This window comes from Pteropus alecto, unplaced genomic scaffold, assembly GCF_000325575.1.
Source record: "Pteropus alecto unplaced genomic scaffold, ASM32557v1 scaffold195, whole genome shotgun sequence".
In the NCBI taxonomy this organism is placed as follows: Eukaryota; Metazoa; Chordata; class Mammalia; order Chiroptera; family Pteropodidae; genus Pteropus; species Pteropus alecto.
Genome location: NW_006438073.1, coordinates 2,887,373 through 2,914,695, shown reverse-complemented (window position 1 = coordinate 2,914,695; position 27,323 = coordinate 2,887,373). Strand labels below are relative to the sequence as shown.

The following is a 27,323-nucleotide window of genomic DNA, read 5'->3' as shown; positions in this document are numbered from 1 at the left end:
CACCACTTATAATCCCTTATTGCGGTTACCTGTGTAGGGCTAGACTAGTTTCTGCTAGACTGTAAATTCAAACAGGTTCCTGCTCTTCACATCGACATGCCATTCCACAGCCTGTGAACATGGCAGATGAACAGTAACTGGGATGAGCAAATGAGTTTGGATAATCTTTAATAGCATCTAGGCTAAAAAGAAAGAAAAGATGACATGAGGTATCTAGAACAGTCAAATTCATAGAGACAGAGAGTAGAGAGGTGAGTGCCAGGGGCCTAAGGAGCGGGAATGGAGGGTCAGTATTTAATGGGAACAGAATTTCAGTTTAAGTAAATGAAGCGTTCTGGAGATGGGGTGATAGTTTCAGAGCGATGTGAACGTCCACAATGCCGAAGACCTGTACACGGTAAAGCGGTTAACATGGTAAGTCTAATGCTATGTATAGTTTACCACGATTTAAAAAAAAAGTGTGGGGGGTGGGGGGAGGAAAGGAAGTGAGGAAAAAAGGAGGGAGGGAAGAAAAGGGAAATAAATGTAATTAATGTATCTCTTGTAGTAACACTTATTTCCCAAATTAAAATGTTTTGATAAGCTCTTGTGTAATTTAAATTTTTAAAAATTTCTCACCTAGGTCCTCCTTAAGTATTGTTGCGAAATTTCTTCGGAACTTCTAATATATTGATGTTCCAGAAATCCTTCTTTCCAATTCTGTTCTTAAACTAATGTTATTACTCATTACTTATAATTCTCCTCTTCCCTTTAATTGTGTGCTCCAAATCCTAGGGCTCCTCTCTAGAATTTCTTTCTAAAACAAATGTACAACAGAAGCTACATGGTTCATTTCAAAGTAAAAAAGCTCCTAAAATGTATTGAAACCATTAATTTATTTTTAAAATAAAAATTCAAGCTTTAGGGTCTCTAAAGTTGTTGACTCTAGTCTGGCAGCAATCTCCAATATTGATTTTAAAAAATTAAAAAAAAAAAACATTCTGGGATTCTTTTTTCCTCACTATGGAAATAAGTGCAAATACAGGAAATTTAGAAAACTGGGAAAAATTACTATAACCTTTGACATTAAATAAACATTTTCCAACTTCCTAAAAATTTTAGTAACTTAACTTTAGTCATATAAAATTTCCATTGAGAGATTGTGTAAAAATTCATTAAATTAAGCACCTTCTACAAGCCTTCAGGTTGTTTCCAGTTTCTCAATAGTCTAAATAAGGCAGCAAGAAGCTTGTCTTTGTGCTCATAGCTCGCCTGCCCCCGACATCACGGACTGTTTCCTTCGGACAGAGTCTCAGACGTGGAACGCAAGTTAAAGGACAGGATCATCTCTCTGATGTATCTGTGTGAGTTCATACATACACGTTCTAAAATACACAGCATTTTTCTTTAGATAATTGATAACATTTCCTTCCATACAACAATAATTTAAGATTATCTGAACATGAAAAAAGACAAAAAATTTCTGGTAAGTAGACTTCCTTGTGAATGAAGTCGTCTTTTTCAATTGTGAAATAAAAACATTCAGCCTAGAAACTGCAGCTGTGAGCTGACGGCCTCTTCGTGGAAGCGATAACAGCGTACGCACGTCTTTAGTCTGTTATATATATTGTATGCTGCTCTGAGTGTTTTCAACAAACTAAAATATTTTTCATTTTGATTAGACAGTTCTTATCTTTCCAGTGTTAAACCTGCACAAGTTCCCTAACGATGAATAACTGAAATAAAAACATTGTATTTACTGGTAAATAGCTTACTAAGAATGTCCTAGGCATAGCCAAAGGATGGCTGATTAATCAGACTGAGGAGTGAATTCCTTCCCCATAACATCGTCCCCAACCTGGCACGCCTGCTTAGAATCAGGCGTTTGGAAACAGAGGTGCGTGGAAATCCACCATAGTTACTGAAGAACCCACCCCCAACGCTTTCCAATGGTGAGAAAAACTTAAGACCACCATTCCACGTCTAATAAAGGGCTAATTAAGGACCAAGCAAGTAATTATATGCAAAATAAAAATTAGGTCAAAAAAATCTAAAATTATGTCACTACTCTAAATAGGAGTAATTACTCTGAATGTCTTTGGTTCATAGTATGCAGGACATTTCGTACATACTTTACTATTCTCTCATCCCTGTCACAAACAGACACGACACATCGCCACTTGATAACTGAGGGAAGTTTCCAGCAGCAAAGCAGCCCAAAACTTCCATCTGGCGTCACATGGGATTCTCAAACTGCAACTCATCCTATAAGAACGAAAGAACGGGAGAATGAAAGAAAGAACAAACGAAAGAACGAACTAAAGAGTAAGAGTCTAGCTCCGCCTCCACCTGTAGCGCCTGAGGGCCCGTCCGCAATGACGCCCCACCCATCCAGTCGGCGTCTTCCTCAGCTAGCCCCTCTTCCCGGAATGCTGTCACCTCTCCACAGCTGGCTCCCGTCCTTCAGATTTTTAGATCAAAGGTTTATAACCTCTGAGAGGTCGTCCCTGACCACGCGACAGAATTTAAGCACCTGCTCACTCACTTTCACATGGTCATACTAACTGTATGCACGACAGTCATCACTTTCTGACACTTCGTGGTAACTGTGTACCCACCGTCTTCATCCGCTGCAAGGCAAGTTCCCGGGGTGCAGGAACTGAGCCCGTCTTTCATTCCTGTGTGCCTAGTGTCTCACTTGAAAGCAGGTCTGAAACATTTGCTGAAAAAACGGGCCTCTGATGTGGCTCAGGGGCACCTATACGCCCACAAACCCATACAACACAAACGCCAGCACAGAAACATCACAGCCAAACACAGGCTTCCCCTGCTGTCCCAAAGCAGAGTGTGCCAACGAAAGTTCTCATAAACTGAGATGGAATAAAGCAGGGAAGCAATTACCATTCACTTTTATGAAAAACATTCTGAGCATCCCTAGACCCTCCCCCTGCCATTGCCAAATCACCCATCAAATCATACCGAGTCACACAGAAAACCTAAAATAACACTAATATGTAGTAGAAGCAGGGATGCACAAAATGGATGGACATAAAGCTCAGATCCTCACAGATACAGTTCAAACTCTGGTGAGCGAGGTGAGATGCTGAGTGTTCTTTACAGGGAAGGAGTTCGAGGGGCCCCTCTTGCTGCGGGATGCATGCTGCCTCTACAAAGGCTCACTGCAAAACAAATAACGAAGACTATTTTTACTTTTGCCTCTTTTCAAAAAGCTAAAATCCTCTTTGGACCTGTTTCGGTTAACCAAAGCAGGTGCCAGTGTGGGTCTTTTGTAAAGGTAGGTGGTGTAGGCAAACTCTGGGCAAGCGGGGGACACCTACATCCCAGCGCCTGCTCCTTCCTTCGACCTTTGGTGTCCGGTGTCCGTGTGCGAAACCAATGGCAGAAACAGGAGCAACAGTCTTTAGTATTTGCTGACTGAGAGGAGGAGGAGGAGGAGGAAGAGAAGGAGGAGGAGGAGGAAGATGAGACCAACAGTGTAACAAAACTTTATTGTGCTCTCACGTGCCAGGTTCAGACACAGGCTCCTGTGACCTTTACAGAAGCACTGTGAGACAGGCATGGTTACCTTTACCTTACAGGTGAGGAAATTATAACAGAGAAGTCAAGAACCCTCTCCAACGTCACACGACTAGTTGGTTGCATGATTGAGCTTTACCCAACTACGAAGTGCACGCTCTTAATCACCACATCATGGCAATAAGTGGATAACTTGAAACGTTTGAGCGCAACCCCGACGTGCTCCCCACTACCTGCCACGCCTGAACAGCGCCCAGCACACGTAAGCGCGGAGCCCGATGCGTTCCGTCCACACGCGGGCGCGTCTTCCGTGGCCTCCGGGTCGGAGTCACAGAAGCTCCCGGACATGCCACCTGAGGCTGACATCGTCACGGAAGAGGGGACGGGTACATTTTTTCCTTCTCCCAGCCCAAATTTCTTCCAACTGCTCTGCCAAATAACTTGGAACATGTTCCCACTCTGCGCGGGCCTGCTGACAGTGCACAGCCATCTTTTCTTAAGAGTCATATTCTGCCATAGTTGGAGGGAAAGAATGTTCTTTTCCTCTTTTTCAGATAGAATAAACACAGCTTGGAGTTGCTGTTCTATCACAGAATACAAGACCAGAGAAGATGCAGGGGCTGATTTTTTTACCTCGCTCCTGTTAAAACAGACGGGGTGTTAAGCGCGGCGTTGCTTCACACGTGATTCAGACTCAACAGCCCAGGAGGAGACAGCAAGGCCCTGCAAGCACTGCCCGCGGAGTCCGCCAGTCCTGCGCCTCGGCACCCGACTCCTGAGACCTTTTTCAACGCTTCTCAACTTCTTTCAAAAGAGAAAGAGACTGGGAGAGGAGTCGAAACACAAGAGCTGGGTCCAGATCGCCCACACGTCCACGTCGTAAGCATGCTCAGAGCTGCTTTCTGCCCACCCCAGACGCAACGCTGTAAAAATCACCACACGGCACTGGCCTACACATCCTCTCCAGAATTCTGTGACAACAGGATTTCCAAAGTGACAAGCTCCAAGACGACACGGCTCTTTAAGCATTAAACTGAAAAATGTAGGAATATGTCCTAAAATATTTTCCCATATGATTGTACTCACACCCATTATGAAGACTTTGCCAGTATTCACATTTTCAGATAAATGATTTCCTGGGATAATAATGTCTTTATGCTGATAATTTATTTTGCACAAGTTCAGTCTTCTAAATCTTTCAGAAATCATATATTTAGAGCCAAATCACTTCGTATCGATTTTTGATGAGAATCAATTTTTAGCTATTAAAATGCATTCCATTATGTAAATGTAAACTTAAAAGTAAAATTCTAGAAACAATGTGTGTGTGTGTGTGGGGGGGTGTGTTCCGGTGGGGAGCAGTGCGCTAAGTGAAAATAACAGTGAAAAAGAAGTTAAAATGCACGTGTTTAAATCTCAGCTCTACCACTTGCCATCTGAACTTTGTAAATAAGAATTTTTCTACATCTGTTTCCTGTTATACAGAATAAAGAAAAATGCTTAAGATGTTTGCCTCTTGGTAATCGTAAATATTTAATAAGATAACAAGGCAAAACATTCTAAAAGCTATAAAATGCTATATGATGACGACAATGCTAACGAATGTATCTCGATAACTAAAGAAAAAGGCATACTAAACATATAATTACAAGCCCTAGACATTTACAGAACAAGAAATAGTGTTCGTACACAGAACATGGGAGGAATCTGTAATATAAACATAAACTTCAACATTTTGAGGTACAACTCATATTCAACCCCTATATTTTGTCACAGGGCAAAAAATTGTGTTTATACAAATAATTAGTGTAGTACACATAGTAAATCACAACCTTTGAGAACAATTCTGTACCTATTTTGCTGTTTCCAACAGACCACATCAATTCACATGTGCTTGTGAAAACGACAGATTCCAAAAATAATTCCCTGGAGACTGAGATTACTGAAAACATATCTGTCTTAGGTGATGCTAATAATCAAGTCCACTGGGCTGGCATCCTGCATCCTCTATTCATGACGTGTTTCTTTTTTTCCCCTCCCAACGTCGCACATCATATTTTCAACATTTTATTTTTCAATCGTTGTAATAAATTATCAGGGTTATCTACTAATATGGCTACTTCAGGCAGAAACGTAGATTTAAAAAAAATCAATCAGGAGGCTGATTTGATTCGGACACTAATGACATTGTGAAACTACACTTCCAATTCACAAAATTGATTAACATTATGCAGCAAAAATCTAATTCACTCTGAAGCATTGATAAGACTTAAAATTCAGTTGCTAAAAAAAAACAAAAACCTTTAGTAAAACTTACAAAAAACAAAATACAGCATAACAGCAATACCCATTGCCTCAATACCCTATCTCTAAAATCTACGCCAAAATTTACAAAACACTTTTAAGACTTTATTTTGACTTGTTATCTGGTTCCCCAAAACCATCCTCTGAGGGCAGATACCCCCACTTCACAAAGAACGAGCTGAGGCCCAGAGACGTGAAGCATCGGGCCCAGAGCGCACGGCAAAGGAGGACAGGGCCGGGACTCGGCGCTGGCTCCTGAAGCTCCGCACGCTTTCCCTGTACCATCCTGTCCCTGGCCAGGAACCATGAAGGGTGGGTTGTTGGTGACGGGTTTGATAAGATCCCCTTTCCAAGCCCTTCTGGTTGTCCTGGAGTCTCGTCACGTCACCCCTCACTACAGGAAAAGGCACCTGCCCCTGGTTCGACCCCCGCTGCAGTATTCCTTCTGGGTTTTCTACCAACAGTAAAGCACCCAAACTGTGGTTTAGACTACTCATCGACCAAGCTTCCGGACAAAACTAAGGAAAATTTTTGTGGATACGAAATATTACTATTTTTCTCATAGTATTTGAGTGTGATGTAGGTTTAGGGGATCTTGTCCTGATTTTGGAAGAGCTTAAAGAGTTAGGGGAGCTAAATATTAAGTTCCAACTGATGTGGGGTCCTGAGGTTTTCGTCAGCTTAACTCAAAGGAGAGAGGCCTCCTTCTAATATTTGCGGTTCCAGATTTAGTAATAGGTTCTGTGTCATGTGTCCCATGCCACATATGGGGCAAACTTAAATTAAACAATTATTCATTGCTTATCTCGAATTCAAATTTAACTGGCTGTCCTGTATTTTACTTGGCACCTCTACTTCCACTTCTGTGACACAATAACTCGTCACTAGGTTGCAAGTAGATTCTCCCACTAATCTGGTGACAGCTTAATATTAGCTAGTACGGCATTAACAATAATTTAGTCCTCTAGCACTGTCACGGAGCACATCTTCACAAGACCTTATCGCTAGCCACACGGGTAAAAACCAAGGCTCTGAAAAATTAGTTAAATGGCAGATTTGAGGACCTTGTCCCAAGTCACTGTTCATTTCCTAGTACAGTGCCCTGGGCCTGGCACAAAGCGGACACACTCCCTATGCAATCCTGTGTTATTCACCAACAAACACTTATCATTGGAATGCACAGGCTCTAACAGTCACAGAACTCTGCTACTCACTTAGGACAATCTTTGTCCATACAGCATCTGACCAGCTGGCTCCTTAGTCAGCACATTCTACAGCCCAATTTGTAAACTAGGGTACAGGTCAGCAGCTATTTACAATCTCTTCCTCCTTCTTAGCCTTTTTTTGGGGGGGAGAGGGGGGTGTACCTTAGAGACAACCAGAGTTCTTTTTGGTAAGAAAAAAAGGAGAAAGGAAAATGAAACTGATTTTTCAGAGACTTGTTTGTAAATCATCTCAGCCCACCCTGGGAGATGCTATGGCTTCCTTCCTATTTTTACCTCGTTAGTTCAACAGGTGCATCTGAAATCCCTAAGAACAGGGCACAGCCACCTCCTCTGGTACTTCTTGGAGTTCAGCAACCTCCTCTGCTCACAATCCTGCACAGCAGAGGGGTGTCACAGTGAGGGCTCACTGCAAAGTCCATTTACCCTGACCTCTCTGCCCGTGGTTCACCCAAACACAGCTGGGTAAGATGGGGACTCAGTACTCAGGACAAAAGACTCTCTCTGAGCACTCCCAAGGGAGACAGAATGAACTCATCATCTGTCTCTTAAAAGCTATGTGGCCATGGACAGGTTACTAAACTTAACTGGCATTTAAGAAACTGGTCTCAAGATTAGAGATAGAGCACAAAAGGTGACCCAAAACAGGTAACAAGGATAGTAGCTGTCAGAAATGGCAGGTGTGTAACTATCCTTACTCAATCACTTAAATACTAAAAAAAAAAAAAAAAAAAATCTATTTTTGATTATCGAAGTATAGAGACTGGGTTTTCTCACTTGGGAAAAGCATTTTGTGAATGTAAATGTAATTTTTCTGTTTGTGTGTCTGTTTAATATCACTTCGTCCTTGGAGGGAGTAAATCAATAACAGTACCTTATAAACTGCTCTGTGCACATCCCTAAACAATGAAATGGCATTCTTTGGAGTCAAAACTGGTGATCTTGTTTTAAGATTTAAAACCCATTGGAGCATTTTGCACTAAGACTATCTACCACCTAAGTATACAGTCAGATCTGTTATTAAGAGAGAATGTAGACTAACGTACATTACGAGCAGAGTTCCAGTACCAATGTTATTGCAAATAAATGAGCCATTCAATTACTTTGAGTCAACAGACTCAAGGAAAAAAATAATAAGCCTCTACTTTCACTGTCACTGTGTCGAAAATTCTCAAATAATGCTTTTAGAAAAAGCAAACAAATCCATGATAAAAATATCCAAAAGTGAAAATGTGCACCTCTATTTCTACACACCAGACGAACTTCATGTTCCTACATAATCCTTGTGGTCGTGGTACAATGCCTTTTGTCAGCCTGAGACATTCGATAAATATGGATTTTATAATCTAAGTGTCATTCAATAATTATATTAAACTATTCAGTAAATATTGGATACAGCATATATTTTATAAAGATGTGATATTTGATTTTACAAATTTTAGAATGTTATTGTCTATGTTTATTAACAAAATTTCAAAAGATAATCATCACAATACACTGTTTCAAAAAGAAACACGTCTATTTTGTTTCTAGCCTTTACAGAAGAGCAATGGTTCCTATCTATGCTTGTCAAAGGAATAAATATTATTTCTATTGCATATCAAAATATTTGAAAGTTGGGATTTTTGAAAGTTAAAGCAGCTTTGGCACTGTCCTTAGGTACCAACTTCATGATGGCCACTCTGAAGAATCTATATTTTAGAGAATTTTTAAAAATATTAGGGTCTTAAAGGTCTAAAATTATTTCATACCCAAGCATCATGTCTATGTGCAAACTAACATAAAATGAAGTATCAGAAACATCCCACAAAATAGGAAATAAATGACTGTGTGCCGGAATTACCACGCTCTGCATCTAACAGAATACTTGTGATAAAAGTATTATATTGAGGATATAAAAAAATTTCCCCCATCCTCTGTTAAAATAAGAATTCCCACCACTGAGTAGATCGCCTAAAAGTAACCTATGGCCTCAAACTTAAGTGATAAGATACCACCCCCTCTACAGGAGGGAGGCATTTGAGGACCTATTATTAAGATCTTTCCTTTAATTCACTGAGAACTATTTTCTTAATCGTGGTTAATTTTTAAAGATCCAAAACATAAACTTGGCACCAAAAGAACGGCACTGTGTTGCTGCTCTCCACCCTTTTCTGTGGCTGGTGGCTCACTAAAGTCCCATACCTGGCTACTAATCCTTGTGTCACTGCATCTCTCTGGTGCCCTGAAGCCCGATGGGATTCCTCTACAGGTAGGCCAACTCTCCAAGGGCCAGGGGCCTCTAAGCAGGAGGGAAGCCACGTCTGGTCTTGAGAGCCACGACAGCTGTGACCAGTTTTGTCAGTGCGCAGGCCCAACAGATGGGAGCCCATTTTGAACACCTCCAGCTCCTGAAGGCCAGGCCCTGGTGCTTGCCTCTGTCCTTCCGTTTGCTGGGCAACTTTACCAATAAGGAAAATGGAGAACTCACAAAGTGACACACCGGAATCAAAAACACACATTTAGAACAAAGCTAAAGAATCACCGAAAACAAACTAACCATCTTCAATATTAAAAGGCTGTAAAAATAATACAAAAATGGCTTCTCATTTTTATTATAATTTTTTTATGATTCTGAACAGATGAGAAGGGACATTTATATCATAATGATATGTTAGTATGTAAAACTTTGTTTTTCTATGGGGCTTTCCCCTCAAACCTGCAAACTTAGAAAGGAGCAACAGGAACTAGCATCGTACCAAGCAAAGCGCTACCCAGACACACAGGCATGCTGTGTCTACGTAGTTACTTTAACTATTTACAGCAGAAAGTCAAAAATCCAAAAGCTAAAACATAAGCTTACTGCAATTTACATTTATACACTACCTTGTTTAGCTATATACTATATATATTATTGCATATATAAAGTATATACACTACATACAATGCATGAATTGTTTCTATTGTGGAAACTAAATTAAACTTAAAAATGAGCATCAAGATTATTGTTCATAACAAGAGAGATCTTTGTAACTATGTCAACTGTTTAAAAATATTATTTTCTTTATTATTTAATGAGGATTACAACTTTGTTACATTATTTTTGGATGATTTTCAATATTAACAATTTAAAAATTTATATTTGAACACATTGACACTTGAGATGCAAATTAAAGTACAAAATAAAGAACAGTTTACAAATACCGCATCCAATTCCAATTGAACTTCTGCAGTACCAAAAATGTTTGCGGGGAAAAATCAAGACATTTAGAACAGTTACTGTTTATGAAAACATTAAGTTCCAATTATTCCTAAGTAAAAGAAATTAAAAGTCAGTATCCTGACAAGGTAGTCATAAAAATATCCTTTAAATTTCTGGAATTCAAGACAGAAATAACAAATATATAAAAATAAACTTTTCCCCTAAGACATTTCTCTAATTCTAAATTGATACAATAGAGTGGACAACCCTAGAAGAATACATGGATGGATTTCCACTTTCTTATGAATACTAGAAGAGCCAGGCCGGCACAGTAGGTTCTGTGGGGCCACAATGCCAGGGTTCAAGCTCTGTCCCTGCCATTTATGCCGCCGCGTAATCGTGGCCAAGGTACAGCTCCTCAGAGCCTAAAGATAAACTAGGACTAATAACAGTCCTCACAGGAATGTTGTGAAATTTACTGATTTATTTATTTTTAATTTTTTTATTTTTTAGGCGAGGCAACCCTTGGTTGACTTCACCAATTGCAAGGACCTTGTGAGCTTACGATCCCTTATTTTTTTTTACTTTTTACGCCTACAGCATCTAGTCTTCTTAGCTGGTCTCCCATCCAAGTACTAGCCAGGCCTGACCCTGCTTAGCTTCCGAGATCAGATGAGATCGGGCTTGTTCAGGGTGGCATGGCCGTAGACGGAATGCTGTGAAATTTAAATGAGTTAATACATGTAAAATGCTTGCGCAAGTGCCTGGCTCATAAGTAAACCCTCAATCAATGTTAGTTGTTATTACCATTATAATTATTAATCGTTTTGGCTGTGAAACATGATTAGCCATGAAAAGCCACTTTTGGTATGTAATTACAGTTAGTAAATACAATGGAGCAAAAATATAAAATAAAACAAAAAGTTAAGGAAATGTGCTTTGGCTTCCTATCCAGTCCACTGATGCTACAATTCACTAGGCTAAGTCTTCCAAGGCCCAAGGCCATACCTAGTCACTTCTGTGCTCCTGGAACAGGAAGCCCAGTGCCTGGCAAGACGGCACGTGCTCTTTAAGTGCTCACTGAATCAGAGTCAAATAAATACTTGCTGTATAAGAAATTTTACATTACTCTCTGTAAAGTTCAAAAACAAATTAATTGGCAAGAATTATAACAAAGGGTTAAACTATAAGCTGAGATGTCTCTGATTCACTACTGGGTGGCTATGTATCATTCCCACACACGGCAGCAGTAGAAAGGGTTCCCATCGTACAGGAAATAGCCTAACAACAAAACAAGTACTACTGTTTCTACAGCTACCCACCCCCCAACCCTTGACTGAGTGCTTTTCCTGTGTGCGCTCTAGTAAGTGAATGGCAAACATTATCCCGCTGACTCCTCACGGCAGCCCTGTGACGTGGGTTAATTAACTCCATTCTACAGATGAGGAAACTGAGGTTTAGCGATATTAAGTAAAATGGCCATAATCACACAGCTGTCAAGTGGAACAAATGGAATTAAAAACCAAATATGTAAACTCAGAATCCTCAGTAAACGACAATCTGAATAAAACTTTAGATTCTCTTCAGTTGATGCACTGGCTTTGTGTGGTACAGCTTTGATAGCTTCCTACAACTGAAGATTACTGAAGTCACGGAAGATTAGTGTGCATTATCTTGTGAATGTCAAAATACATCATTATCTTTTCGCTTGCTTAGGATTTTCAAACTTAAAAAGACATGATCTTTACTTCACCTTGACCTCCACGATACAGAAGGACCCTCCGTAGCAGAAACACCAATGACCACCATTATGAAATTTTGCCCTCAGTAGCGCTAAAAAGACACATAAGAGCAGAGAAACACAATATGGTGATCTGACTAGGAGCGGTTCTGCAGAGCCAATGGGACAGACAGGTAAACGGTAAAAGAACCAAAAGTAATGATGATAAAATAGGATAAACAATGGCCAAGGAGCTAAATTCAAAAACGAGCTGACAGACCTGGGGGAAATGCGACGATCTAAAGGTCTCCATAACAGGTCTGCCACGGCAGCAGGGGACGGGGACAATGAAAGCCAACAGAGGTAGGTCAGGTCCCTGCGGCACATGACCCACACGTGGTCATGAGTCCAAGCCACTGGCAGAGAATCCACGTGAGCAAAAAAGAAAACATTCTCCCTACTTTTATGGTGCATTTCTCTGATTGTGAGAACGCACACGTCTGCCATTAAAATGACTGCTGTTCTCTCATGAAGGTGGAGGTTGGGGGTTATGGTTCTGGAACCCGCCAATCAAGGATAAACCACCACCAAACAAACAGGAATAATGCAGTCAAAACATCAATCTCCCATTCTATCAGATGGTTCTGTATGCTGAAGTGTGTTAAAAATGACTGAAGAATGCTTCAGTATTCTACTGAATCAAAGACAAATCACTTACGTTGGATGCAGTAACTGACAAGCCACTAAGCTTGCAAATGTGCAACACACACACACACCATGAACCCACCAGAACTAGTGGTTGCAGAGCTCCTGTCTTTTTCGGTCCCTGATGACTTGCTAGTGCATTCGTTCACTTTCTGGTACAAACAAGAGGATGTGCTGTCCCATTTCAACTAGGGAACGAGTGGCCAGGAGACAGCCATGAAAGGGCTCCATGGGAGCCTCTGCCATTCTTCCCCTCTCCCTCATTAATGGTTACCACGTGATAAGCAGAATGAGGAACAAACAGTGGGCACATCACAAGTGCCACATGAGAATGGATGAAGGTAGTACGAAACGTGAGTCTCTCTTTAGTGCGACAGAGGTTCTCCTTTGAAACGCTGAACAAACTGGCCACATGCAAATTAAGTCACTGGCCCAACAGTTTATATTATTTAACACATTATCGGTTTTTGATTCTATTCCCTTAAGCTCCCTCTTCTCACTCTTCGAAGACCCAGTCTTTAGTAAATCTACAGCTAAATCCTTGGGTGATAATCCCTCCACTTTCAGCCTCAAATTTTGTTCTGCAAATCCACATTTTTCCCATCAGATTTTCTTAGTGTGGGCAAGAAGGAAATAGATAAAAATATGAGCTGTAATTGTCTCTCTGAAATGGAAGAAAGGCAAGTATTTCCACCCCTTCATATTTTTTTACAAATTACTTATAATAAGTAGCCAGTTTGTGTTGTAATCATGTTTAATTACTTTTACTACTGTTATGCTAAAAGTTGTTTCCTTCAAAAGTAGTACCATTGGCCTTCAAAAAAGTTGACTACCGTCTGTGTACAAGGATCTAAAGGTCTTTAATAATAGTAGGCATAGCAATAGCTAGCATTTACTGAATAATTACTATGTGTCAAGCAATGTTCTAAGTGAATTACATTTAATCTTAACCTAAGATATAGGTACTATTGTTCCATTTGACAGGCAAGAAAACTGAAGCAAAAAGAAATTAGACAATTTGCCCAAGTGAGTGGCAGAATCAAAGTCAAACCCAAGAAAGAGCCTAACCACCAGCCATGGCTATCATTTCTGTTGATGATGTTCGGCCGTAACACCTGAGGGCAGGTAAGTAATTCAAATGAAAATTATGTCACTCTGCCACAAGTGGGCCTCCCTAAATCTCTTCCCCACCAGTGTGATTCTTGACAGATCAAAGACAAAAGCCTTCTAAGTAATGGAAATTTGGCAGAAATTGATTAAAAAAAAATGACAGAAAGATAGGAGGTAAGAATACTAATACTGAAAATTACCCCGTGCGATGGGACATCTGATTCAAGGCAAGTCGAACAAGGCTGAATCAAATTTCCAAGGATGATTTGGAAAGTATCATGACATTTAGGTATGAGGTCTCTTGCAGAATCAGTTTAACAGCAATGTGCAGATGTTTAAGTTTTATTATCAATATGGTTCATGTCTAAGGCTATAAAAGTATATTTAATTAAACCCAGTATGTGTATAAAAGTTTTAATAATAAAGAAAGAAAAACCTTTAAAAAGAAAAACCTTTAATGAATAGGAAGCTGAATACTAAAGTAAATTAACAAAAAATAAACAGCCAATGTAATATAACAACATGAGTTAACTGAGGTCGTTAATGTCAGTTAAATTGCAAATGATCCATTAAAACCAATGTTGAAAGTGTGTCAATTAACTATGAGCAGACAGCCTTGCAATTTGAGTTTAAAGATTTACTTCTTCCAGACTCATAAGTCTTTTGAACATGAACATTTGTCTGAATTAAAAACATTCCTTCACACTCTACACACAAACACTAAATAAGATTTTGCCAATTACCAAAGCAGGGGATACCATTACATTTAGAACGGGGCAATCCAAAAAGTATTCGCAATTGCAAATCATTTGAGTAATTTTCAGAGAACCACAACACATTATTCTCGCTACTCTTTACTTCTCTTTTCTTTAAAGGCTATTGTCAATAAGGTGTATGTTACGGACCTCTCTTAAGAACCACAGCCTCGAAGAATCTCAAAATATTTAAAATAGATGGGAGCTTTCCTTCCAGAAGAATTTTTTAAAAATTAAGCAGTGTTTAATAATAGCCTGCTGTATATCTTTGGAAATGAAAGTCTCGCAAAACCTCTCTGTCTGAAATACACTCCTTTTAGCCTGAGCTGCATTTTCTGGTTAATTTCCAATTCTATATTGAAGCTTCGCCCACAACTGTGCCGCCCACTGCCTCGCACCCTGCAACTTCCCCCCTACCATTTGCAGAAAGCTCCTTTCCTCACTTCACTTTTGTTTTCCAGTAACATCGAGTCATTACGATACACCCCTCAAAAAGTCCTAAAAGGCCAGTAGGCACCAAACAGGTCCAAGGAGATCTAAATCTTAATTTGGAGAATGACTGCTTTGGGGCATTTCTCATTTATCCAGAATGCCCTTTCTTCCACAATGACAATCAGGTACATTAGGAGTGGGCATAAGAGCACTGTGGAATAAAAATAAGGATCTGAAAATTATATTTTGAGAAAAAATGTTAGAAATTTCAATAGACCCAAAATAAAATTGAAAAGAGAATTAGTTCCCATGATGATTACACTAATGGACCCACATTCCACGGCTCGTCCCCATTCCTGGAGCTATCCCATGCTGTTGTAGCACAATCACGCTACATTTTTTCCTGTCTCTACGCTTCTGCCTGATACATAGTGAAGAGATGACCAGCCAGTCCTTAGCTGCTCTCCACGCTCCTCCTAGCTCCAGCCAGTGTCTTGTCTGCAGCCACGTGAGAAACGCCTCACCAAAATTTCATCCCTCTTGAATTCCTGACCCAAAGAAACAGTGGGAGATAAAGAAATGTTTGTTTTAATAAAAACGAAAGTTTTGAGATGATCTGTTAAATGAAACAATATTATTAACAATATATGCAGATGGAAAAGCATATGGAGGGATGAGAAACAATTTAGCAGAGAGAAGGAAGGCCAATCCTAAATATCTGAGGGGCACAGGAAATAGGATACCAATGAGGAACAAACCAAGATGGCCTATGTAACCTGAAAAGCTCAAGAACTGGGGATCGCCACATTAAAATCAAGGCAATTAATTGAAAGTCTGTAAAAAAACAAAGCATCAGACTACCACCATCCGTATATTCCATTAGGTAAGGGAAGTTCTCTATAGACACAGAAGCAGAAATGCTTGGGGTTCACAGGGTGGAGATGGCTTGGGAAATGAGGACAAGCCACAGTGACAGTAAGTAATGGACACTGAGACTTTCAACCCCCTTCCCTACCCTAGTCCAGGTCCAAAATGCCAGCAGCAGGCTTAGACATCACTCACCAACTCTATAAGCAGAAGACTATCAACGTCTTCTCTGGAGAAAATAAACTACTCTAGAGAAAAGATTTTCATATATCTTCTTGAGCAAGTCCCCAATGGCAAAGCTGGCAGATTACATCAAGACCCAAAGAGAGGCCTGCCAGTCCACAAGCCCAGCTCACAATGAGAGCTTCCAATCAGCATCTTAGTGCTTCACCCTTAAGATGAACATTTTTGAGTAAAGCTTTTGGCATAAGAGAAATTATAAAAAGTAAAGAAGAAACAGAGGTAATGCAAGTAATAGGAAAAAAATTAAATAATATTGTTTCAAAAAGGGAAAAATATATTGCATCCATAAAACAATGCTATAGTAAGAAATGAAATACAAAGAAAAACACTTTGAAATAAAAAATTGATAGAGAAAAATAAAATAACAGGTTGGAAGATAAAGTCTAAGTTATCTCTTAGGCAGAAAGTAAAGGAATGGAAAAAATAGTAAAGAAAAGATCAATCACTTCAGTATCCAAATCCAGCCAACAAGAGTTTCAGAATGAGGAAGCAGGTAAAGAGAGAGAAAGAAATTATAAGTAAATATTACAAGATAATTTCCCCAAAATAAAGAATAGTACAAACTCAGTGCCCAGCACAATGAAGAACAGCGGCAAAAACACCCACAGAAACACAAACACATAGTGAAAATCCTTTTAGGGGATCAGTAGGTCATGTATAAAGAAAAGGTCACCCACCAAAATGGCATCTAATTTTTTCAGCGGCAACACGAAATATTTGAAAGGCAGGAAGATGAGGTAAGAAGATCATATTTTTTAAAGTCTTGGAAAAATTATTTCCATCCTACATTACTCGATCTAGCCAAGCCAAACAATCCGTTTAAATGTGAGAGTGTAAGTATTTTTTAAAATGTAAGGTCTAAAATGTTTCCTTCCAATTCATGCTGTCTCATGAAGCTGCTGAAGGACATGTACAATCAAATGACAAGTGACTTAAGAAACAGAAGATTCACATATCAGAGGCCAAGAGGAGAGTCAGGAAAAAAGATGGCGGGGGCAGCCCAGGAGAGAGCTGCGAACAGAAATAAAGACCAGCCCGCCTTAGGAAGGCGGCCGCCGCTGCAAAAGCGGGGGGCAGTCTGGATGCCCAGACGTATGTTGCATTAGGAACAAAATTAGAACTGAAAAAGTTATCTGACAGCTACCGCAGTATGAAAAACTGCATTGCTAAGCCGCTGGAGGGTGCAGAAAAACGAATCGGATGTTTAAAAAAAGAAAAAAATAAAAAGAGAGAGAAGAAGAGGCAAACTTTAACTACAGGCAAAACTAAGTTATCCAAGAAAGGAAATAATTATAGGATAGTAAAATACTTATCTTAGCAGTGAAAAAAGTTAAAAAGATATAATAATGAACACAGTAACATGGTCTTAACCTAAAGTTGAGTTATGATTATACCAGGACGGTGAGAGGGGGAAGGAGGGAATAACCCTCATCTAGTACACGGTCATTAAATAATGCCAACTGAAGAATTTAAAAGATAATATACCATGTACATTAATGACTGTATGAATGTGCATGCACATTTTTTAAAAATACAGATATAAAAAGAGTTTGATTTGATTTTTTAGTATCACCTATAAATTAGCTACACATTCTAAATTTTGCCTATTTTTGAGAACTTAAATTACCTGGGTTACAATTTATCCTTGGAGTAAGAAACATAGGTGCCTTAAACCCATTTTTGCTTTCTAATGCTTGATTCCTGATACACAACACGAAGGAAGGTGCCGACTCCATCTTCCGACTGTTAACTAGGCCTCTAACTCCCATTCCCACTTCACTACCACCCTCCAAATCAGAAAAGTCACCGACATGTTCATGTGTAGGTGATGCGCCTGTGTGAAACTTTAGAGAAGGAGACGGTGGTGCTTCTAGCAGGACAGCGGTGGCAGGACAGGGTTAGACAAGGGAGGACAGGGCGCTTGCTACAAGTCTCAAGAAGTCACATACTTTTTAGTTTTTGCTAAGCGGTGAATTAAAAAGAGTAGTTTCACTCAACTGCCAGGATGACAGAGACCTATACTGAAATGTAATTCTCAAAATACTGAATAGATTTACCATGAAATTGTTTCCTTCAGTGAATGAAAATGACTTAAATTCTGACATCCTTCCTAAAATAATGAAAGGGAGCTAAAAGCTACATATCCCTCTATACGTGAGCACTCTTCACTGCCTTAAGCCAAGATCTCAGCTCCCAGTACACAGAAAACCATTGCTCCTTGTGCCTCGTGCTCACGGGGAGGGCCCTCTGTCCTCTGCGCACAGCGACCCTCGCTGGGTCTCCTGCAGAGCCTCGGCAGACAGCAGTTTATTACAGGGCATCACTTCATGGAGAGCTTCTGCCACGAAACCAGACACTCGTCAAGGGAAAGCACCATGAATTTCATCTGTATCTGCAGTAACTAGCACACTGCCTGGACACAGAAAGGGGCTCAATAATTCTTTTCCAGATATATCAAATTACCACAACACTACGTTCATGGACCTTAAGCATTACAAGAAATTCTGATGACTGTTTAACGAGAAATACTAAACTTTTACAGACACTTTCTTCAGAGCCTTTTAACTTGGGAGGTAAAAAAGGAAGGCCCCACACTGCAATCGATGTTTAAAAGGAAGAACTGACTAAAAATAATCTATGTTTGTATTTCATGCAAATCTCTACTGTTCCTGGAACACTGCCAAGCTCACATTCAGGTAGAGCAAGTACTAATTTCCAATACCCTTAGCAGCGAAGAAAATGTGCAGCACCAGCCTGGCCTCCCAGCCTCCCATACCTGTCACTAGGGTCAGTAATTTCTCCCCGTGGCAGGGCATGGAGAGTTTACAGCTGAGTCAGTCTGCCTAACAGCATATTCTGTATAAGGGGAACAGGATTCACTGGACCTGACTAGAGAGGACAAGTTTCCAACTAGGCATTTCAGCAGTTAGGTAGGTATTTTATTATAATGTGATACAACAGATCATTGTCTTTGCAAAGTTGAGATTCTTATCCATTGAGAATTTTCAAATGATTCTGTAACCAGATAAATATGGCAACAGTAATGACAGAACTACAAAATAGAAAAGTAAAATTCTTCAATCACCACCGGGTAACATTATCAACACGACTCGTACTTCCAAGATTTTTGTTTTACAAACTAAGACAGCAGCACTGAAGACATTTAAATCTGTCATTCATTAGCAATTCAACAGCATTAAAATGGGTTTATTACTTTTAACTGGAAAAATGTGAATGTATTATCGTGTACACTCGAGTCAGCTGCCATCTGGATAGAAAATGGAGAGAAATTTGGAACAAACATTAACAGTTTGACTTTGCTATCAAAAGGAAGCCTGAAAAAACACGTAGCTACTAGAAGGTCAAAGTTATGCTTCTACAAAGTAACTGGCTCTTTCTACACTAATGAAACACACACATTAAATTCTCGTTTGAATTATATTAAGATACTCTACCATGGAACTACACAAGATTTTAAGTAAAGATCCACCTACTAAAACAGCACAGTGAAAATAATTTCTTACACAGTGACACACAACAGCCTCTAATAGTTTCTATTATACAAGAGCAAAGTTTTTTCGTGGTGATGAGATCAGTTCTATACTATGAACTGGGGCTTTCATATTTCTGTATTAAAAACCTACACAATAAAATTATGTCTAGCACTATGTTTATAAGTAAAACTCAGAGGCATTAACAAAAGTTATGGAAGACATCATCCTTTCAATACCAGTTATGAAGAAGTCTGTACTTTTCCCCATCTTTAAATTATATTGTCCCATTGTTCACTTCTATCACATGTTGCATTTACTTTCCTCCTTTAAAAAAATGGACAAATTTAGTAGTAATTTTCATGGCACTAAACATCAGGCAACAAGGACAGCGGTGCCTGGGGGAACCAGCCCTGTGACTTCTCAGCTTAATGCCTCGGGTGATTCTCCAGGCCACAGAGCAGGGAGGGGAAAGTAGGCAGTCTGGATCTTTCCCTCGGCTAAGGACTGGAGCTGGAAGCCAGAGGAAGCCAAGAGGGTGGACTTTCTCAGGGAAGAGTAAGGGAGAATGCTTCACAGAGAGAGGGCTCTGGATATTAGCAGTCTCCCCTCCAAGACTGGGCAGTGTGACGTTCAGCCCGTGTGAAGAAACGATTTGAGGATGGGGAAAGAACCACCCAAAAGGGCTAGAAAGAATGGTCCTCAGGGCAAACCCAGAAGAATTCCTGTTCCTAACCGGTCAGAGAGGGAAAGCAGCCCAGAACACTTGGAAGGAATTTGCCCCAAAAGGGATACAAAATTAGTGCTGAACGCCATTCCAGTCCCATTGACCAAAGCTTAAAAGTGAGGCCCAAAAGGATCAAGCTCTTTTCAAGTAATGTAACTAACTGGGGCCCACATCAAAGCTGAACGATATTTATATAAACACACAGATACATACAAACTTACATATCCATCCAGCACTTAAGATAAAGTCTATAATGTCTGGCACCCATCACAATGTCTGGTACCCAAAGATTATCAGGTATACAAAGAAGCATGAAAATGTGACCCAAAACAAAAGAAAAATCAATATATTGAAATACACACAAAAATGACAAAGATAATGCAATTGGTAGGTAAAAAATATTCAAACAGTTAGAACTATTCCAATTGTTCAAAAAGGTAAAAAAAAATAAGTACGCATCTTCAGGAGAGAGATGGAAACTATATGAAATAACCCAAACTGACCTTCTAGAGATGAAAACTATAATGTCTGATACAAAGAAAGTACTGGATGTGTTTAATGGAAGACTAAATAAAACAATACACAAGACTCTTAACCTGAAACTGAAGACAGATATAGGGGGAAAAAAAAGACAGAAAAAAAAAAAGACTTCAGAAACTCTAATATATATGTAATTGATGCTGCACAAGGGCGGTGGGACAGAAAAAAATGTTAGGGAGATGGCTGTAAATTTTGCAAATACATGAACTGTAAATTCGCAGATCCAAAACAGTCAATGAATGCCAAGCAAAAGACACACAAAGAAAATGACCACCATACCACCGTACATAACTACAGTCATATCATAATAAAATTGCCTAAAATTTTAAGAGCAAGAAAAAAATCCACATTACGTAAAGAACAATAAAAATAAGTCTTCTTATCAGAAACAACGAAAACGAGAAGACAGCGGAGTGATATCTTAAGAGTACTGAAGAAAATACTGCCAAACTAAAATTCTACATTCAGTGAAAATACCTTTCAAAACTGAAGGAATCAAACATTTCACAAAGAAGACACAAATGATTTAAAAAATGATAAACTGGACTTCAGCAAAATTAAAGGGATTTCTTTTGCTTCAAAATAGAACTTTAATAAAGTGAAAAGATAGGCCAGACTGTGAAAAAAATACCTGCCAATCATATCCGATAAAGAACTTGTATCCAGGATATATAAAGAACTCTTAAAATTCAATAAGACAAAATAATCCAATTAAGAAATTAGCAAAAGGTTAGAATAGCAATTTCATCAAGGAAAGCACACCTTGCTCAATGCGCATGTGAGAAGATGCTGGCAGGTTAGTTATCAGGGAACGCAAGTCAAAGCCCCACGCACGTCTGCAGGAAAGTGTGCTGAGGACGTGGAGGGAGACGTCTCTGGTAGGAATAAAAAATGGCACACCACCTTGAAAACCAGCTTGGCAGTTTCTTAGACATTTACCACATGTCCTGGCAATATCCCACTAGTAGGTAACTACCGAAAATTAATGAAAACATAATGTCTACAGAAAGACTTAACGCATGACTGTTCTGGGCAGAACTATTCATAATAACTGTAAAGTGAAACAACCCAAATGTCCATCAAATGGTGAATAAACAAAATGTATAGCCAGAAATTAAACCCATGACAATAACAGTAAAAAGGCTCGGAAGGGAGGAATGGAAGTCCACTGCTGTAAGGTGACTATACTCTACGTGAAGCTGCATGACACAAGTTGAAGGTAGGCTGTGATAAATAAAAATGTATATCCGAAACCATAAATCAACAGCTAAAACAGAGAAAATTACAACTAATAAATTGTATTGTTCCAAGTGATGCTACCGAGTTAAATTTGTCAATATCTAACAAAAGGTAAGCTAAAACATGGGAGATTTTCACATGCTTAAGTAGCTTAATTTCATTGACATAATAATATGTCTTGTGTGAAGAAGGTGGCAGAGAATAGTATTCGGGTTTTTCGTTCTGAGTTGCTACGTATTCAAGGAACAATTTAACCTTTATCCTCTCCAATCTTAGGCAAAACTGCAACACTTTCGCCTCTACCTCCACACAATTAGCCTTTCAGGTACATTAACCAGACAAGATTATTTACTATAAAGCAATCTGACACCCACGATTCAGTATGTTTTAAAATGCAGTGTGTTGCAAAGAGAAGAGTCAACACCGCTTCCCTTATGGGAAATGAAAAGTATCAATAATGATTCCAGGACTCACATGGCTTTATTACCACCTTTATAAAGCTAAAGCTCTCAGAAGGGCTTATATGTTTCAAAATCCTCAACTGTAGTCAATCTGAACTTGTTTAGACAGCACATCTTTATTCAGATTATTAAAAAAATAAATGTACAGAGATATCGCTGAAATATACCCACAGGAAAAATTCAAAATTCAAAACTCAGAACTACATCCCAGTTTTTATTTCACTCTTCCCCATATTCTCTCTTCTTTGTTCTTCTAAAACCCTGGGCATTGTCAATCCTTGAATGAATAAATAATTTTTTCAAGTCGGATGCCCTTTGGGAAATCACATCTAAATTAGCCCAGTAAAATGTAGAAAAATGTTACATAAAGAAAAACTTTTGAGATACACAGAAAGAATCTCTGTTCAGGTCATATAAAACTAACCAGAACAGGAGACACAGTTGGGGGTGAAAAGACAAAAAGAAATAGATCGCAACACACGTCTTTTACCACAACCACAAATATATATCTTAGTATTTCCTCTTTTTTCCTACTTATAATCAGAGTAAAATATTGCACAAAATCACTACAAAAGAATTTTAAATAAATCAGATGTTATATAACTACTGAGATAAATTAGTAAATCAAACTGAACTAAAAACGTGTGGGGGGAGAGTGAAGGAAGAAGGGGGCTCATTCAAGACAAATAAACCAGCAGAATTGTTTTGAAGAGTTGAAAATATAAACTAAATAGAATATTCTTTATTAATTTCATGTGTCTCTAGCCTCTACTTAGTAGGAAATCTGCGCTGCTTAAAAACTAAATTCCTTTTAAATCAATAAAATAATTGGTTTCATTGCATAAAAATAAAAATATATATGCAGGAAGATGAGCAACTTAGAAAATCACTAATAAACCTACATATCCTATTAAAATGCATTTTAAAGTAATTTATAGAAAATAAAGCATAGAATTTGAGGACCAGAAAGGATATAAAAGATCATTTAGTTGGCTCTTCATTACACAAAGTTATAAACTACTGTTCACTTACAATAGCATTGTTCAAAAGAACTTACTGTGACAAGAGAAACATTCTATATTCTGTGCTGGCCAATGTGACAGCCACTAACCACATTTAGCTGTTTTAGTCTTAGACTAACACATATAATGCAAGACTGTTGCAACACAATACTAATAGATGCCAATCAAGAAAGTATCACTTCTTTCTTATTTTTCTATTTCCTTCAAAATACAAAAAAATTCCTCAAAGTATAAAATGCTTTTTTAATGGAAATTTTAAAAACAGAATTCCTGGCTAATCGTTTTTGTGAGCCCTTTGTTAAAAGATCATTTGTTTTAGAGAAGAGTTTCTGAATTGTGACCAATCGCGTCTCTAATTTCTATGGGTTCCTCTGGCTAGATCCAGTTGAACATGAGCAGACTGCTGTAATTCAAGTGCTCATCTTAACCTCAAAAAAATTACCTAGGAGAGAGCAAGGGGTCTAATGAAGAGCGAAGGGAGAAGAGAGAGACAGACTCCCATTTTAATAATGGGTAAGAGAGGCATCTCAGCTTAGAGTACTTATTTCAAACTCTGGTACCCAAGTTTACGTTTATGCTTACTAAATATGTCAATCTTGCACTGGTAACTAAGGGAAAATTCTTCACCAAGGTTACATGATCTCATTAAAATAAATATTCTTAGTAAAGCTGATTTGCACAATTTTATACTCAGAGAGGCAAACGTGAGCACACCAGGTAAAGTGTGTGGCTCGCTGCCAGCCCTCATCACTGGCGTCCTGACACTGAGCAAACCACTGGGTCCCCTGGGCCTCTGGGTGCCCCCGCGCCATCCCCCATCTACAAAATGAGGTTACGAGCCTAGCCCATTCGTTTCCCTTTTCTGATTGTTAGTCCATCAGACATCATAAGTGCTCAGTAAACACTTGAGAACTGCTATTGTTGACTACAAAGATATTAGCTAACATTACATTCCTTCTAGAATTTCTAATTTTCATTTAGGAATTCTGGAGGAAATCTCTTGTCAAGTGAATAAAAATGATTGTTTTAGCCTTTTTATATACTATTTTTAAAAACTTCCAGTTCAGAATTGTATACACTAAGGACCGTAAGTCCTTCCTACTCCACCCCCACTGTGGCAGGCGGGGTTCTAAGACGGCCCCCAGAGGCCGGGCTGCTGCTGTCCACATTCATATAATCCTCTCCCAATGACTGCAGACGAGGCCTGCGAATATGCTGGGACATTATACTCACAGCGAAGGTCAGGGACTGTGCAGGTGAAATCAGGGTCTCTCATGGGATGACTCAGAGTTAATCAAAGGGGGAGTTATCCTGGGTGGGCCTGACCTAGTTGGGAGAGCTCTTTAAACAGGGTCAGGGAACTTCTCTCGCAGGCCCTGAAGAAGTAGCTGCCATGAGTTCTACAGCTGCAAGGAAGTGAATTCTGCCAACAACCATGAGTGTGGAAGAAGACTCCAGGCCTCAGGAGGGACCCTAGCCCCGAATGACACCCCATTAACAGCTGTAGAATATACTGAGCAAAGGACTTGGCTATGTCATGCCCAGATTCCTGGTCCATGAAAACTATGAGATAAAAAAAAAATGAGTGTTGTTTTAAGCCTCTACGTAAGTAGTAATTTATTACACAGTAGTAAAAGCGAACACATTCCCATGCTCGTCTACTGTTCACTGTGTGATACACCTCACTCAGAAATTCTCTGGATACAGATACCACACTTCTCTCAACAACTCTATTTCATGATGCTACATGTTATTATCCTCATTTTAAAGATAAAGAACATGACATGGAAATAAACTAAATCCTCTTGTAATTTTCTATCACTGAAGACAGGAGGCTCATTTTAATAATGACATCGCAATTTCAAAGAAGTCATCATTTTCCCAAGATCACAAAACAAGTAAAAGCAAAAACAGGAGTTGTCGAATTCAAGTCTAATTGAATTCAAAGCCCCAAAATCTCACCTCTTTTTCATTTTTTATTCTCTGATAATTACTCTTAATTAGAAACAAATTTCTGGTAACTTCACTACAGTGAATTTCAGGGTACATGAAGATGAGCGAGGATGCAGCAGTAAACTCTGTCATTTGTGTGCCTAGCATCAAAGCTCTGCTAACGAACCCAGCAGCAAAGAGAAAAATCAGGATCCAGAGAAAATTAGAGATCTACACTTTCACGCAAAACACAAACTGGGGCTAAACTATGTTCTTCCACTAGAGATCCAGGAGTACATAGGGAGGCTGGCCAAAGCAAGGCTGACAAAAAACCAGGTCCAGCATATGATGGGCACTCGCTCAGGTCACCAACTTCAGTTGCTATAATTTAGCTTGAGCAAGACATAAACACACTGCACAACAGACGGGACGAAAGCAAATCCACTGAGGCAGCTGAAGGCACAAGGCACCCAAAATGTTCCCTCATGTCAGTGAGTACACAGAGGGGATGCACGAGAAGTACACAATAGAGGGGGACTGTTGGCCATAAATAATGTTTTACCATTAGCTACAAACAGCTGTTCTATAACCCAAAAGGATCTCTTTTCAATGCTGTTTACGAATCACAAAAATTTGGCAGTATTAATGAAACAGGGTTAAAATAGTTTAGAACAAATTGTCGTTAATATTCCAAAATTTAAAACATCATAGCAAAATTATTAAGCAATCCTGATTAAAAGTTCAAGCATATTTCAAGTTTTACAGAAAATGTCAAAATTTTTGAAAATACAAGAATCAAAAGTAATGTTCTAAAAATTCAAAGCTTTTATTCCTAGTAATTAAACAAATTATTCTACATAATGTCTACATTTTAGAGTTGGCTAACTGATACAGAAAGGGTAAACATTAATTTTCTTTACAAAGTCTGAACTGCTTTAACCTAGGTTTGCCTCCTACCAGTCAGTGCAAAAGACATTACAGAATGAAAAATAAGCAAGACAACAAGACAGAAGAAAACTAAATGGAAATTATTGTGCCTTCTAAGTTATTAGACAATGTATTTTCTTTAGAAAATCAGGATATAGTAGTGAAGGATGCTTTCAAACTTCTATTTTAATAAATATTCCAGAATCTAAGTTCTCCTGGCCACACAAAGCTCTCATATATTAAATCACACATCTATAGTTATAGATTACTAGTTATAAAACTAGTGCCATTGGAATAAGGCTGAGTAAGGTTAATTAACTTGGCTTATGGGGAACTACTATATGTAAAGTAATTATGGTATTATTATGAGACCTTAAATTTTTTCCTGACATCTCTTTTCAATAAACGCAGAAAATTCTGGCTCACTGTACCTACCATGTTAATGTGGTAGCTTAAACAAAGTTAATTCAGACCACACTCCTTTCTCTAGCTGGCTGTCTTGAAACCCACCAGCACTCAGAGGGAGCCTGTAGTACAAATCAACCACCACCTATCCTAGGGCTGGAAAGGGATATGACTGTAGCCTAGACCAACAAACCTATTCTGAACAGAGATCTGCATCCATATTGAATATTATCTGGATAATTTTGTTGCCAAACACAAATAAAATCGATTGTGATATTAATAGCAGGGTATGCATTTACCCAGTGTCTGTTCTTGTAATAATTTACAATTAATTACCTACTCATATTTATCTCTAAGTCGACTTGTTTGGAACCTGGAATGCGTTTTCCAGAAATACACTAAGTTGAAGTTAAATTTCTCAGCCTACGAAAAACTTCGACACATAAACAGAACCAGTGTTCCCAGAAGCTAACTACCCTTTACAACAGTGCTTCCCTCTGGAGCAAAAGTCACTCAGCTTCAA

At 39.0% G+C, this 27,323-nt stretch overlaps 1 protein-coding gene and 1 pseudogene across 6 annotated transcripts in view; both read right to left on the bottom strand.

Annotated features, from left to right (window-relative positions):
• ARID1B (AT-rich interaction domain 1B) overlaps positions 1-27,323 on the bottom strand; it is a 341,059-nt gene that overhangs the window by 189,666 nt on the left and 124,070 nt on the right. The gene's annotated exons all lie outside the window — the stretch shown is intronic.
• LOC112482398 lies at positions 10,816-10,934 on the bottom strand (annotated as a pseudogene).